Raw genomic sequence first — 15,988 nt, 5'->3', positions numbered from 1 at the left:
TGTCCTAAGGGGTCATGCATGCATTAACACATGCGTGACCCCTTAGTAGGTCACATATGACCCCTTATAACATCCTATTGTACATATGACATTCCCTTTAGGATCATATAGTGTCCTAAGGGGTCATATGTGGTTAGAACCACATATGACCCCTTATAAAATCCTAGTGTGAACGACATACCCCTTAGTTCATCACATAGTGTCTTAAGGGGTCGTATGTGGTCCTAAGGGGTCACGCATGCATTGACACATGTGTGACCCCTTAGTAGGTCACATATGACCCCTTATAACATCCTACTGTACATATGACATTTCCTTTGTGTCCTAAGGGGTTGAATATGTGGTCCTAAGGGGTCACGCATGCATTAACACATGCATGACCCCTTAGTAGGTCACATATGACGCCTTATAACATCCTACTGTACATATGACATTCCTCTTAGGATCACATAGTGTCATAAGGGGTCATATGTGGTCCTAAGGGGTCATGCATGTGTTATAACATATGCATGACCCCTTAGAACCGCATATGACCCCTTATAGAATCCTACTGTGAACGACATACCCCTTAGTCCATCACATAGTGTCTTAAGGGGTCATATGTGGTCCTAAGGGGTCACGCATGCATTAACACATGCATGACCCCTTAGTAGGTCACATATGACCCCTTATAACATCTTGTTGTACATATGAAAATCCCCTTAGGATCATATAGTGTCCTAAGGGGTCATATGTGGTTAGAACCACATATGACCCCTTATAAAATCCTAGTGTGAACGACATACCCCTTAGTTCATCACATAGTGTCTTAAGGGGTCGTATGTGGTCCTAAGGGGTCACGCATGCATTGACACATGTGTGACCCCTTAGAAGGTCACATATGACCCCTTATAACATCCTACTGTACATATGACATTTCCTATGTGTCCTAAGGGGTTGAATATGTGATCCTAAGGGCTCACGCATGCATTAACACATGCATGACCCCTTAGTAGGTCACATATGACCCCTTATAACATCCTACTGTACATATGACATTCCCCTTAGGATCACATAGTGTCGTAAGGGGTCATATGTGGTCCTAAGGGGTCATGCATGTGTTATAACATATGCATGACCCCTTAGAACCGCATATGACCCCTTATAGAATCCTACTGTGAACGACATACCCCTTAGTCCATCACATAGTGTCTTAAGGGGTCGTATGTGGTCCTAAGGGGTCACGCATGCATTAACACATGCGTGACCCCTTAGTAGGTCACATATAACCCCTTATAACATCCTGTTGTACATATGACATTCCCCTTAGGATCATATAGTGTCCTAAGGGGTCATATCTGGTTAGAACCACATATGACCCCTTATAAAATCCTAGTGTGAATGACATACCCCTTAGTTCATCACATAGTGTCTTAAGGGGTTGTATGTGGTCCTAAGGGGTCACGCATGCATATACATATGACATTCCCCTTAGGATCATATAGTGTCCTAAGGGGTCATATGTGGTTAGAACCACATATGACCCCTTATAAAATCCTAATAACCACATATGACCCCTTATAAAATCCTAGTGTGAACGACATACCCCTTAGTCCATCACATAGTGTCTTAAGGGGTCGTATGTTGTCCTTAGGATCATATAGTGTCCTAACATATGACGTGTTAGATCTCTCTATTCTTGAATTTTTTATGTATGTCAAAGATTTAAATATATACACATGTTAGATCTCTCTATCTCTCTGAAATATATGTTATCTCTAGATCTGAAATATATGTTCTCTCTCTCTCTCACTGAAATATTTGAAATTTTTACATGTATTTTTTGAAAATGAAAATGATCTCTCTCTCTCTCTCTCATGAAAATGATCTCTCTCTCTCTCTCTCTCTCTCTCTGCTTATGTATTTATTTTAACTTTATGACATGTACCTAGATAGATGGCATCCCAGGATATACCTTCCTAGGCTCCTGATCAGGATCCACCTGCGCAGGCTCCTGATCAGGATCCACCTGCGCAGGCTCCACATCAGGATCCACCTGCGCAGGCTCCACATCAGGAGCCACCACAGTAGGATCCTCCACAACAGGATCCCCCCTTGCCCGACATTGCTACTATTTTTCATTACAGTGATCGGGAGTTGCATAGGTTGAGGGCCATACTAGATGACCCTCGTACTGATGGCGTGTACAAGAGTACGTGCACGTCCATTTTTGATAGTTTGCGGACATTGAGGGACCGCTTAGCATCTCATACCTCATTCTCACATGAGGTTATAGAGGATATATATAGACAGTTGAGGAGTGAGGTGAGGGGTCCTCATTCTTTTGCTGATGTGGTGGGGGTGGTCTCGAAGGAGACCATCAAGGAGAGATGCTTTCCACAATATCAGGAGAAGAGTAAGGTGAGGGGATATCAGGTTACCAGATGTATCGACCCACAGGTTGCATCACTGATTTACCCATGATTCTTAGCAGCCCATGGTCGTTATCCTAATAACAACCAGATTCCATTATACTTTGCACAACAGGTATTTGCTGAGGTTCATTGTCAGATGAAACCAAACTACCTTGATATTCCGAGATATTATGGACAGGGGAGGGGCAGGATTGCTGATAGAGATGCATATCGTAGGCGTGATAGAGCTCCACCTAGACACAGGGACCTTGTTGGCCAGAGATTTCCTGCAGTAGTCCCAGCCATGGCACCCATAGCGGATCACGTTGTGATTGCTTCTCAGAGAGAAGCAATTGATAGGATTGGACATATTGCATCAGTAGCAGCCACCATATCTTCTGACAGGGTGGGCGAATATATGATGAGTCGACCACGTTCGCGATCATCCATAGATCATGCATCTTCTAGTCATGGGGGGGCTTCAGATTCAGATGATCGATATATTTCTGCTGGCATCCCCTCCCCAGATGAGGTAGAAGCTATAGTCGGAGGTAGTAGACATGTACAGATGTCGTAGTATTTAGCCGAGGACCTACTACATGCTTATAGTTTTATTTCATCTTGACTTGGGATACCATTGGGTGATGTTAGAGAGGAGATTCTCAGAGATGGTCAGGCTACAGTGGCATCGACGCATACCCCAAGGCAGTCACAACATTCTCATCACTCTACGCATGCTCCAGGCATTGACCCACCTATAGATCACTCTGTTGCTGCAGAGGAGGAGCTACGAGCTGATCAGCTCCATATCACAGATGAGGGTCGGTTGGATTCATTTGAGGAGGAGATACGAGCTGATCAGGTACATATCACAGATGAGGGTTTGGACTCATTTGAGGATCAGCTGAGAGATTTGAGCCATACTGGATTTATGGACATGCTACTACAGTTAGACACTTCATCCATGATGCCCACTCATCTAGTTAGCCCCTTGCACTCCTCAGTGATACGTACAGCTAGAGAGAGATATGCAGGCACGAGTGATGTTGTTGATATGATCACGGGATAGGATTAGACTATATAGCCTACTCCAGGTGATACACAGGTATGTACATGTACATGTGCGTTTAAAATTTTAGAAGATATGTATAAATACATTGCAAATTTTTACCTGATAAATCTATATATATAGATCTCATGTTTAATAAATAATTTAGAGTTCTAAGTTTTAATTTTTAGATCATTTAAATTGATTGTGGACTAATCCTTAAATTGACAGTTAGCTCATGTCACTCCTTCCTTGAGTTCTGAGCATGTGCGTAGGAGATATTCTTTAGATGCTGTTAGTGTACAGGTTAGTTATGGTTTTTGGTATATATATTTGATGTACATGTGCACGTCTAGAGAGATAGATATATTATATTTAATATTTAAATAAATTCTACTTTTGCAGGACTCCCCCTCAGATGGTCGCTCAGTTCGTAGCCGATATGATCCCTGTTGATTTGCTCCAGACTTTATAGCTCATTTACATTTATCTTTTTATATACTTTCATATTATATATATTCATGCACGTACATGGAGTTTAGACTCTAGATTATACTTTATACCTGGTTTGTGTTTGACTCTAGATTATACTTTATACTTTATACATGGAGTTTAGACTCTGGATTATACTTTATACCTGGTTTGTGTTTGACTCTAGATTATACTTTATACTTTATACATGGAGTTTAGACTTTAGATTAGACTTTATAAGTTTTATACATGTTTGATTATATTAGATTTATACATGTTTGATTATATTCTAGATTTATGTACATGATGTTTGATTAAATTAGATTTAAATACATGTTTGATTAGATTGTATATTTCATGCATGTACAACGACTTGTTTAGACTCTAGATTATACTTTATACCTGGTTTGTGTTTGATCAGATTATACATGTTTGATTATATTAGATTATATTAGATTATATTAGATTATACATGAAATGAACAAACAAAACTTAATAGGTCATGTATTGAATAGTTCACATCCAATACATTGTAGGTATGTGAGCTTCTAGGTATGTATATTGTAGTTAAATAGTTCACAGATCATGTACATGTCCTAATTCCATATTAAATATCAATTTTACAAATGTTCAAGTTACTTGAGATCTAGAATTTATCTTGATTGTATTAATTAGATTTATACATGTTTGATTATCTATTAGATTTAATTTATACATGAAATGATTTTCAAATGTAAAAGAGTATGTATGAAATGAACAAACTAAACTTAATAGGTCATGTATTGAATAATTCACATCCAGTACATGTATATTACATCTAGGTATGTATATTGTAGGTATGTGAGCTTCTAGGTATGCATATTGTAGTTAAATAGTTCACAACATGTGCATGTGCTAATTCCATATTAAATATCAATTTTACAAATGTACATATTACATTCTAATTTAAATAATATGCATTTTTTAATTAAATACAAATACAATTACATACAATTAAACATGCACATTTAAATACATCCTAATTTGATATAATGTATAAATAAACTTAAAAAATATTTATCCTTTAGTTTCAAAACAAGTTACTTGAGATCTAGAATTTATCTTGAACTTACATTAAAATTCAATTCTTGTGGATTACTAAATGTATATATAGTTCATACCACATCAAGTGGTTCACAACGCTCTTCAATAACACTTAATATTTTGTCATGATCTTCACTATCTAGTCTCCACTTTTGAGACCGCCCTCGACGTGGAACTGTTTGAAGAATTAGGCCAACAGCAATGACCAAGTGACTATACTGATATACCTTGTTGTCAATTTGGTATTCAATGAAATGAATCCCATGTTGAACAATTTTAACTTGTTTGAAATATGTCCCTTGCACTACAACTGATCCTGCATGTACATGTATATAAGAAACATTCAAGAAATTAAAAAATTTCACATAAGCGATTTGTACATGTACATGTACATATTCAAATCAGAACTCAAACCTGTGGGAAATGACATTCCATCACTCATCTCAGATTTTGATAACTTCTTTCTCTCTTCTGTGCAACGCAATAAATAATAACTAACACCTTCTATATTTCCATCTTCTGCTATGACTGCAAAAATATCTCTTGCAATTTGACACAAGTTAAATAAATTCTAAGTTATATGTCATTTTTAAGGAAATGTTTACATGTGAACGTCATGTATGTACCTTTTTTAATCAATCCTGAAATATGATTGTAATCAACAGAAATCAAAGGAATGTCTTCAAAGTTTTCATCCTCATTTGAATCCTCGTATGTGTCAGAAACATCTAGTGGCACCATTTTCCATTCACTAACATATCCAAGCTCTTGGTTCTTGCAATCAACATAGTTTTCGAAAATGCATTCAGAACAAAAACATGAATAATCCCTAGTGTATAATGTCCATGGGCGATTATCTGTACTCATGACACAATGCAAAGATCTTGTCCTCTCCACACTCTTGCATCCATGCATTGATTTTCTATCTACATCTGCAAAATGTACATGTGTACAAGAATGTACATGTAGATCAAGTTGTTAAATTAAAAAAAATTAAATAGAATACTAAAAGAGAACACGTACCAGTTATCTCCCAAAACACTCTATATGGAATGGGCTTATATGTTCTCGATGATGATTCCCCAGGATAATTCGATTGCTCAAAGTGTTTCTTACACCATTCAACAACATCATGTGCATTTTCTATACGTTCTCCTGTGTACTTTATTTGATGCTTTCTTAGAGAACGTTTGATACAAGCTCCTGCACCATCATGTTCACCCTTTCCATGACCACTCTCAAAAAAACTCCAAACATGTGGTATTTTGTCATTTCGATGATATCTACATAGTGCATAAAATGGCCTCGAAGATTTAAATTGTGCCGCACATCCATCAGACCAAACAAAATGTTTAACTATTGTTATGCCTCTATCTTTCAAATATTCAAAAAACTTCTTAAAGCAATGTTGTACAAAAAGTGTGTCATGCTCCTTATCATCACTGATATAGAAGTGGTACTCTTTCTTAATGACACGATTTTCAAATGTACTATCAACACCATCCAAATTCATCTGTGCATGTCGATAACACACATGCACGAAAATAGTGATTTGCTTTGAAAAGTAATACTCTGATTGTCTCTTTTTGATGTGCAAAAGAGTAATTCTCTGCGAAGTCAACTACAGATAGAATAGTTCCAAGTGGGAAAGTGTCTCTTAATCTTTTAAATTGTTCTGCTTGCCACTTGGCAAAAAAACCGTGGCATATGTATGGTTTTATCAACTTACGAAAATTTTCCATAAATGTTCCAATAGGTATTTCCTCTTCTACATAATCTAGTCTTGTAGATTCCTTTCCAAATTTTGTTTCAAATTTTTGGTACTTGTAACTCTTTCAATTTACCATCTTCCTCATGTCAGTATCTTCATCTCTCAAAGGCAATTTAGCCAAGTCCCCGCATGTTCCACAAATTCCTCTTATGCAATTTATTTGACCGGTTGCATTATCATCTGATTTATCACATAAGATGGATGCTATGAATTGACTTGTTCATTTAGGAGGAGCATTTTCATAACCATCATTATCTTCTCTAATCTTTCGAAACACCTAATAGTACAAGTCAAATTCGATGTGATAACGACTACAAGAAGTTTCGAAAACTTTGTCTAACTTCACATAATATGGCCTTAACCATTCAAACATGGTTTTTCCAATCTTTATATGAGGGTTTGTTTTAGTAAACAATACATACAATTCATGTTTTGTTGTGTCTATCCAATGTTTTACATGGAGATCATAATGATCAGGACCAATCCTTTGCTTGATAACATCTCTACTATTTGATGAAGGGCGAGTATTATCATTCCAAAAACTTGTCACAAAGTTCCTAACAACATCTTCAATTCTATCAGAACGAGGAGCTCTACACATAATTGCCCAATTCCCTTCTGAGGTAGTATCATCTAAAATCTTTCTCCTTTTAACATATTTAGATATTGTCCTTCTACTAAAACCAAACTCAGATGACAGTGAAGAGATTTGTCTTTTTTGAGGCAATCTTTCATTTACTAAAGATGTCAACATCACTCTTCTTGAAATGGTCTTATCTAGTTTTCAAGATTTTTTACCAATGTTCACCAAACCTTTCTTAACATTATCAACAATAGATTTTTGTAGCTGAGAAAATTTCCTCTTTTGACTTGTTGTATCTATACCCAACAATTTCATTGGATCTATTAAGTCTTTATGAGTAAGTACAATTGATAACAATTGAGCTTTTTCTAGTGTAGTATCAAGATTGTTGAAATGCGACATTATTTCTTTTCCACTTTTATTCATTGACCTCCTTTTAGTATGTCTAGGTTCTTCACTGAGACGTTTCAACTCATCCACATCCATTTCAAGTAAATGATCTAAATTTTTATAAGAAATATTTCTCTTCACCTGTTTAGCTAGATCCACAATATGCTCATCCATATCAGTGGTAGGAGGTAAGGAGCCTGACCCCTCTCCTTCAAAGGTCTCCATTGGTTCAACTTGGACAATCTCCTCCCTATGTTCATCAACTATATTGTGTTCTTCAACAGGTTCATTTGCCCGTTCTGCACATAATTTAAGAGTTTGTGTAAGGTTCTTGAATTAATCAGAGATTATTCAATTAGGATTAAGAATAGGGATGAATTTGGCTTAAAGCTTTACATGTTAAAATTAGCCTGGATTCAATTTGGTTTATTAAATTTAATTACTTTCAGGACCTTATTGAACTTATAACTCTAATTAAATTACATGTTTAGGTTTAAAGTTCAATTTGTTCTCAGGTTAGGATTAAAGTTCAATCTCTAATTTTGAGCACTAATTTAACACAAAAAATAAAATTTTGATAAATTAGAAATTCCAATTTTGAAAATTAAAAGTACAAATATTTTGATGCATGCATACGATAACTTAGGTGACCTCATATTAATTTGTTATGGACCATAATGTAAGTGCACTATAATTTGTCACATGTGTTTATATTTAAGACCTATTATTGCATAATAGACCTCCTAATCTGAAATGTTTTTGCATGTACGTGAAGTTGAATATAAATAGTTCACCTAAATTATTCAACATGTTTAATAGGTTATAAAGTTATGTCACATTTAAGACCTATAATCAATGTAATAGTCCTAATAGGCCTTATTATTAAAATCAATATGACCACATTTGAAAAAACATTTCACAATTAATATACTTAACTACCCTTAAGACAGATATATATTATGTGATATTAAAGGACCTATCACATGAAATTACTTGTACATGTAGATTAAATATTCAATATATATAATTTAGAACCTAGAAATTATGACATAATACCTGTCTTATGAATTTTATGACTTAATAGGTCTTATCTATTATAAATGAACTTAATTAAATAGGAGAAAAATACAATTACACAACAAGCAAGTTGATGGAATTTGAAATTTGCAAATACACATGTATTATCTCAAATTAATTATGCTTTCCAATTAAAACAAAATTATTTTTAATCCTATTAAAAATATTAGATAAAAAATATTGAATTCTTATTAATTGATATGTAATACATATTAAATTAAAAATACATACTTGCATCATGATATCTTTGTCTTCTTTGTTCTTGATATCTTTCTTCCGTTTCGAGAGAATAATTCCTTGAAGTCTTATTTTGCCTTCTCTTCTTGTTTCCCATGCTTTTACAAAAAACCTTCAAATTATTGCCTTCAAAATAATTTTCAAATGTCTTCTTTCATCCAAAAATGCGAATTATTTTAATCATTTGGGTGATAAAAAACGAAAAAAAATTATGGATATTTATATGATTCCACAAATGAAAAAAAAAAACAAAAAATGCGTCGGCCAGAGTTCGAACGAAAGCCGACAGTTAAAAATTGTTGGGTTCGCTCGAACATGGCAGTTACAAAAATGTGCGTGCCAAAATCGAGCTCATTGGTTCGAGCGAATGGGGGTTCGCTCGAACCATTTTGGGTTCGAGCGAACCCAATTCGCTCGAACTTGTGTTCGTTCGAAACCGCAAACTAGGGGTTTCTCCCAAAAAATTTCAGAGTTATGAAGAATTAATGACTTCGGAGCTCTGGATCAATACACGAATGAAATAATCTTGATAACCCAAAAATATTAGATAGTAGTACTCGAAGCAAGCTTTCTAACGAGTATAATTTTGTTATATTTTGAATTTATTATGTTCTTGTTTTTTTAATTTTATGGAAAATTGGTTTTTCATCGAATATGAACTTCTCTGTTCAACGCCTTGGGAAAAATAAGAAATTAATTCAAAAAAATTCTGAAAAATATCTAAGCCCCTAGTATTGATGTCTTCTTTCTAACAAAAAAAAATAAATTGAATTTCGATTTATATAGAACAAGTTATGTGTTCAAACGTAAACCTATGTTTGAATTATGACTAGTCGGACTTCAAAACTTTATAAAATGAAAAATATTGAACATATCACTATAAAACCAAATGCAAGCCCTGGATATTGATGTTACAAACCAAAATTCAAAAGAATTGAGTTTTTATCATTTATAGAAAAAAATTTATGCGTTTCGGGAGGCACTTCACTCTTAAAAAATGTAGTTTGTTGTAAAAAACTACTTTTCGAGGGAGATGGAAATTTTTTTAAAAAATCCTTCAAAAAAATTTGAAAAAAATGTATATAGAATCTACAAACAAAATGCTAGAAATCACTAATTTACATCATCTTCAAATTTTTAATAGTTTAAAAGTTATAGTTCTCGGAAGTTGAAGATTATTTTAAAAATGTACATCTCAGTGTCAAAAGTGGCAAAAAAGTGGGAACCATTATTGTGAGTTCACCCCACTTCCTAGTCCCTTTATGAGAATCAGAGGCTCCATAAATCACAAGCCAAACATAGAAGAACTTATTTCATGTGTATTGGATGATATTTATTATCTTTCTTTTAAACCACAATCATTAATTGGGTTTACACTCCCAAATTTAATCCATATACAAAAGTATAATGTCAAGTGTATCCCATATTGATGTTAGTAAAATGTCAATAATAAGTAGGAATATAAAACCACATAGTGTCCATCATATAAATAAAACAAATGTACACATAATGGTCCAATCAACATTCATCACATTACACATATTGCCTAGCTCATGCATACATCATGTATACATCACCTATAAACAATGTAACTAGCTCATGCATACATCATGTATGCCCATTGTAGTCAACTTATACAAACACCGATCATGTATACAATACCTATAAATAATGTAACTAGCTCATGCATACATCATAAACATAATGTAAATAATTGGAAAAAGGAAGTGGATGCAACGTTACTGCATGCATCTTCCATTTTGCCTATTTCCCTTACACCCAATAACTTAATTACATCCTAACTAGTAATAGGAGTGTTGATACATTGGGCCATACTACACCAAGGGTTCCATCATTTCTTTGATTCATTATCAACTACAATGATAATATAGACATCCAATACAATTAGTTATTATTATTAACAATATAACAAGAATAAAGAATATAGAACACAAGGCCATTTACAAGATACTCACAACTTAGTAAACCTTTTGAATTGGTGGATCTTGACATCTTTCACCCCTATTCTATTGGTCAAAGTTGGCTAAAACCTCATATTATGGGCAGCTCTTCGCATCTTTCACCTATGTTGTACTAGTGAAAATTTGCTAATCCTTAAAATATGTTAGTTATTTCATGCTATCCATCACTTACACACTAGTCATAACTACTAGCTAAACAATATTAAACTTAGTTCCAACATGTAGGCTTATTGTGCGATTAAGTGAACATATTAGGATATCTTAAGGATTCACAAACCTCAATTTTGTTCACCTAGTTATCTTACAACATAGAGTGACCATTTGACCTATGAACATGGACCTATTGGTTTGGTGGTCAGATTCCCAACATACATACAACACATTGAAGCCATAATTTTTGACATATAGGCATGGATTGAAATAACACAATAAATACTCATAATGTTAGAAATCTTAAGATAATCCACTCCAATCACTTTTTCAAAACTCCTTAAGGAAAGTAACTCAAGAAAGGAAGGTGGAGTTGAATAATAAGTGGTTTTAAGCCATGCCTCAATAAAATGTAGGATATTTGAAACATAACATTCTCATATATACTCACATCAAAGACAAGCTATGATGGTATTAATCTAAAAGTTTATCTAAAATTGGAGTGGATTTGTTAGTGTAGGATATTATTTACCTTATTTGTTTATTGTGGATTGTTCTTACATTTAGAGTTAAGCTTCTTAGGCATGCTAGTTGCATAGAGTTAGCTAGCTAGCCTCATGGAGTTTTCTTTCTAGTCTTGTGGAGTTAGCTCACCACCAATCTTAGTTAGTAGGAGTCAACTCCTAGTCTTCTCCGCTATTCTCGGTACCATTTGCATTTCCCTTTTCCTATATTTACATATCCATTCCATGAGCTAATTAATTCATGCTATTGATTGATCCCTTTTGGTGTGTTGCTTTGCATATTTTATTTTCTACCTTGTGGGGGTTTATTGGTGGTGTATTATATCTAGAGAACTTGGCAAATCTCACAAGATGTTCAAAATTCAAACACAAAAAACAACAAAGTAGATAAGCTTGATGTTGATGGTTTAACTTGTATTGGCTTATACATATATTGTAGGAACATATTAATTGAGAAGGTAGGTTCACAATCTTTTGGTAAAAATATTTGCATCAAGTTGAAGCCTATTTAAGTGCCCACATACCCTTTTTCAAACAAAATTGAAGTCACATGTAATTCTTCTTATCTTAATCTCTCAAGGAACTATTTTGGGGTGAAAAAGGATAAGAGAGATGAAACCCTAAAACCCTCTTTCAACTAAACATTAGAACATGAAACCACAAAAGGGTGGGAATTTGACCAACTCTTGTCAAAGAGGGTCAAGCAATACCTTAGGGTTCCTATTCCTCTATTGCTTTGAAAGTTGACTTGACTTGACTAATAAATGCAAAGTGACTATAATCTAAGCAAGTATGACTAAACAATTGAACTACTAAAATGACCTGATAGGATAATAGAATCTTCAAAACATGTACAAAAGTGGAAAGAGAATTCAGAGGTGCACCTGTGAGAGAAACTGGTGATAGAAGAGGATAGGAAATAAGTTTATATAATGAATTCTTATGATGTTAAGTGGAACTAACCACGATAATATTAACTTAAATAACTAAGATTCATTGTGAGAAGCCATACATAGAATGAATGTTATTCAAAAAATTGTTTGGGAGTATGCCAGTCATTTTATAGATCAAATTTGATATTGGAGAGGATTAGAAATACTTATAGATTGACTTTTTTTTATGAATCAAGGTGGGTTGCTAGGGATATGTTCACTATATTATCTAGTGGAAGCAAATATTTGAGCACCTTTTGAGTTTGAGATGTAAAAATATATGATAATTTTTAAAATGGAAATATTTTATGTAATTTAATTTAATTTTTATTTTATTTAATATTTATTTTTATATTAATAATCAAAATAAAGTTCACAACTTCGAAAATGTGGCTTTACCGCAGATGATCATATCCATATCTAAACCACAAAAAATACCCCACCTACACAAAACTAGGCATTCTATCCAGCCCATGCTAATAGCTACAAAATATACAGAATTTCATGCATATAGACCAACCTTCACCCAAGGCTATCAGAAATAACAAAACATTGGCATTTTGACATTCAAGCTTTTTGGCTTTCTTCGCCTTGTTTACCTCCTAGTAATCTTCTTTCTTGAACTCCATCACTTGCTTTTTTTAACCACCTCCTCGAGCGTCTCTTGTCGCAACTTCTCCCATTCCTGCACATATTCTTTGAGAAAGTGCCACCCCATCAAAGCTTTTGCCTGACACTCTTCCTTATTAGATGATGCTCGCCAAAAAAAGGAAAGGTCGTAGCGGGGGGGTTAAAGTTTGAGGCATCCAACCAATCTCCACCCTTCACCATGAAACCTTGTCCAAGAACAAACAAAGCAATGAAGGCATTGAGTCCCCAACAAAATTCTTTGAGCACATAGGTTTCCATAATCTTCCTGTGTCTTCCTGCCCACACAGTTCTAGGCACCAAGCCAAGAACGTTGATGCCACATTTGCATTGGTTCTATACTTATACTCTGCCTTCATATAATCATTTCCTTGCAGCATTTTCACCATCTAGAAGAACATGGAATCGTCGAAGGTAAAGATTTTCTTCAAACGATCATCAAAAATTGCCCCCCAAAAAGCCATTTGTTGCTTTCTTGTTTGGAGGCTAAAGTTGGCTTCCATATCTTCTAGTCTTTTCCAAACCAACGAGACCAACTATAGAATTTGGATGTAGTATATCATTGATCACCGCCACATCAAAATGGATAATGAGGGCTTCCCATATTATTAGGCTCTCATTTTCCCATACTGTACATACTTTGTAAGTCCCTTCATAATTAATATTACAGGTTTTATCATCTCCAAAGGGCTATCGTGGAGCTTACTCCTCCCAATTAATATCTCAAAAATCTTTAAAATGCATATCATCATTGTTTGGTGGTAATGATGCTGCCCATTTGGAGAGGGTGTCAGGGTCTAAGTTGGCCTCTCTATATGAATGTGAATTTTTTTGAGTTTTTGAAGGAGGCTAATTTTTCACATATAATTTTGATTATTTTATTCAATTTCCATGCTTGAGTAGTTCAATTTTTTAGTTGACTTAAAAATATTGCAAATCATCCTCAAAATAGAGTTGCTTAATAGCCAATTTGCTTGTCAAGTTTATGACAAGAAAATTTGTCATGTCTTCAACATCAATATTTGTTCCATCCTCCAACTTCTGTGAGCCCATAGCTAGTGTATTGTCATTCCAATTTCGTGCCACATCTTGCATCTAAAAGCCCCAAGTTGGCCTTTGACACCCCACCAAAATTGATTTTGATCCACCCCACATTCAATTTCTCCCAAACTACATCCCTTGCTCTCGATGGACATTGATCAACCCAATGACACCCATAAAAAACAGAACTTCAAGTTGAGACCAAATTTTCTAAAGAAAACTCTCTACCTAGCAGTAAGGGTGTTTTGTTGGGTTTTTATTTGCAGCAACTGTATTGACAAGCTTAGGGATTGCATTTCCAATACACACCAAGAATTTGTCCAACTCCTCTTCCTTGTCTTGAAAGATGTGATGGTTGTTGGCATATGATGAAGCGGTGATAATGTATGTTGTCATTGATGTCAATAAGTGTTCAAGTAGGTGAACCGGTATGAACCAGTATGAAGATCGAAAGCAGTTATGGTCAACCGAGATGGAGTGGACCAGTGTCGGGGTTCACTAAGTGTGACTACCGGTTGGTAGTCTTAGTTCAGCTCTAGCGTTACCGGTTTGGCTTGTGCGGTGCAACCGATGATGTTTTGTGACCAGTTAGTTAAGGAATAAGGATAAGGAACGAGATACTGATGAATACTAAGAGGGGGGGGGGGTGAATTAGTATGCCCAAAAACTTAACCGAACTCTTAAGTGATTTTACTGCAGATTGGTATAGTAGTTTAAATAACAAACCGATTAAAACACAAATAAGCCAAATAGAAAATAGATCATTCATCCACATAAGCACAATCACCATAACACAAGATATTTTGACGTGGAAACCCAAATGGGAAAAACCATGGTGAGTAAAACTCACAAGTCAACTATCTGCAAAATAGTAACCAGACTGGTTAAGGCCTTACAATGTTCTTCACCAGAACAGATCTTGTTAGGAATCTAGATCTCTGTTAGAAGATAAGTCTTGTTAAAGCCTACCCTATTAAAGGATTTCAGATTCACAACTATGAACCACCTTGTTAGAGGATTTACAAAAGGCTTGATTGGGCCTACCCGGTTAAGGGTTTCAGACTTGTCGAAGAGATTAGTAATCAACAAGTGAATGATCTAGACAATAGCACATAATGCTTGATTAGATCCTTGACAACTCTTTGTTAATGCATTGCAACATTACTTCAGTCTTCTATCATTTGCATGTTTTATCTCTATCGCACGATGCTTCTATACCAACTTCAGTCCTTCAACATACATACATTCATTACTATAAAACCCTAGACATGATGTCCTTAAATAGGAAGCTGATTTCATGTCGGTCCAATAAGATTGGATTACAATTTCCTAGGTTCAAAGCATCTAGACACATTTGGTAACATGACACAGAAGCACCGCCAAAGTGTCGGTGGATGATAACTCATCACACTCTACAGTTTTATCGGTTAAGCACAATATACCGATAAACAAAGACTGGTAAACTGAAACATAGTGTTCCGATCAAAAAGATTGACTACCGCTAGGGGTCCTCGTTCCACTTGAGGTCTTCATACCACTTGAGGTCTTCGATCATGCTTTGACTGGTAAACATTTTCTGCAAATCACTTATAGTCTTATACAAACAAAGACTATTCATTCAATGACATATAATACCGATGTGAACAATACTACACATA

Source organism: Cryptomeria japonica, chromosome 5 (genome assembly GCF_030272615.1).
Source record: "Cryptomeria japonica chromosome 5, Sugi_1.0, whole genome shotgun sequence".
In the NCBI taxonomy this organism is placed as follows: Eukaryota; Viridiplantae; Streptophyta; class Pinopsida; order Cupressales; family Cupressaceae; genus Cryptomeria; species Cryptomeria japonica.
This window is presented reverse-complemented; position numbering follows the sequence as displayed.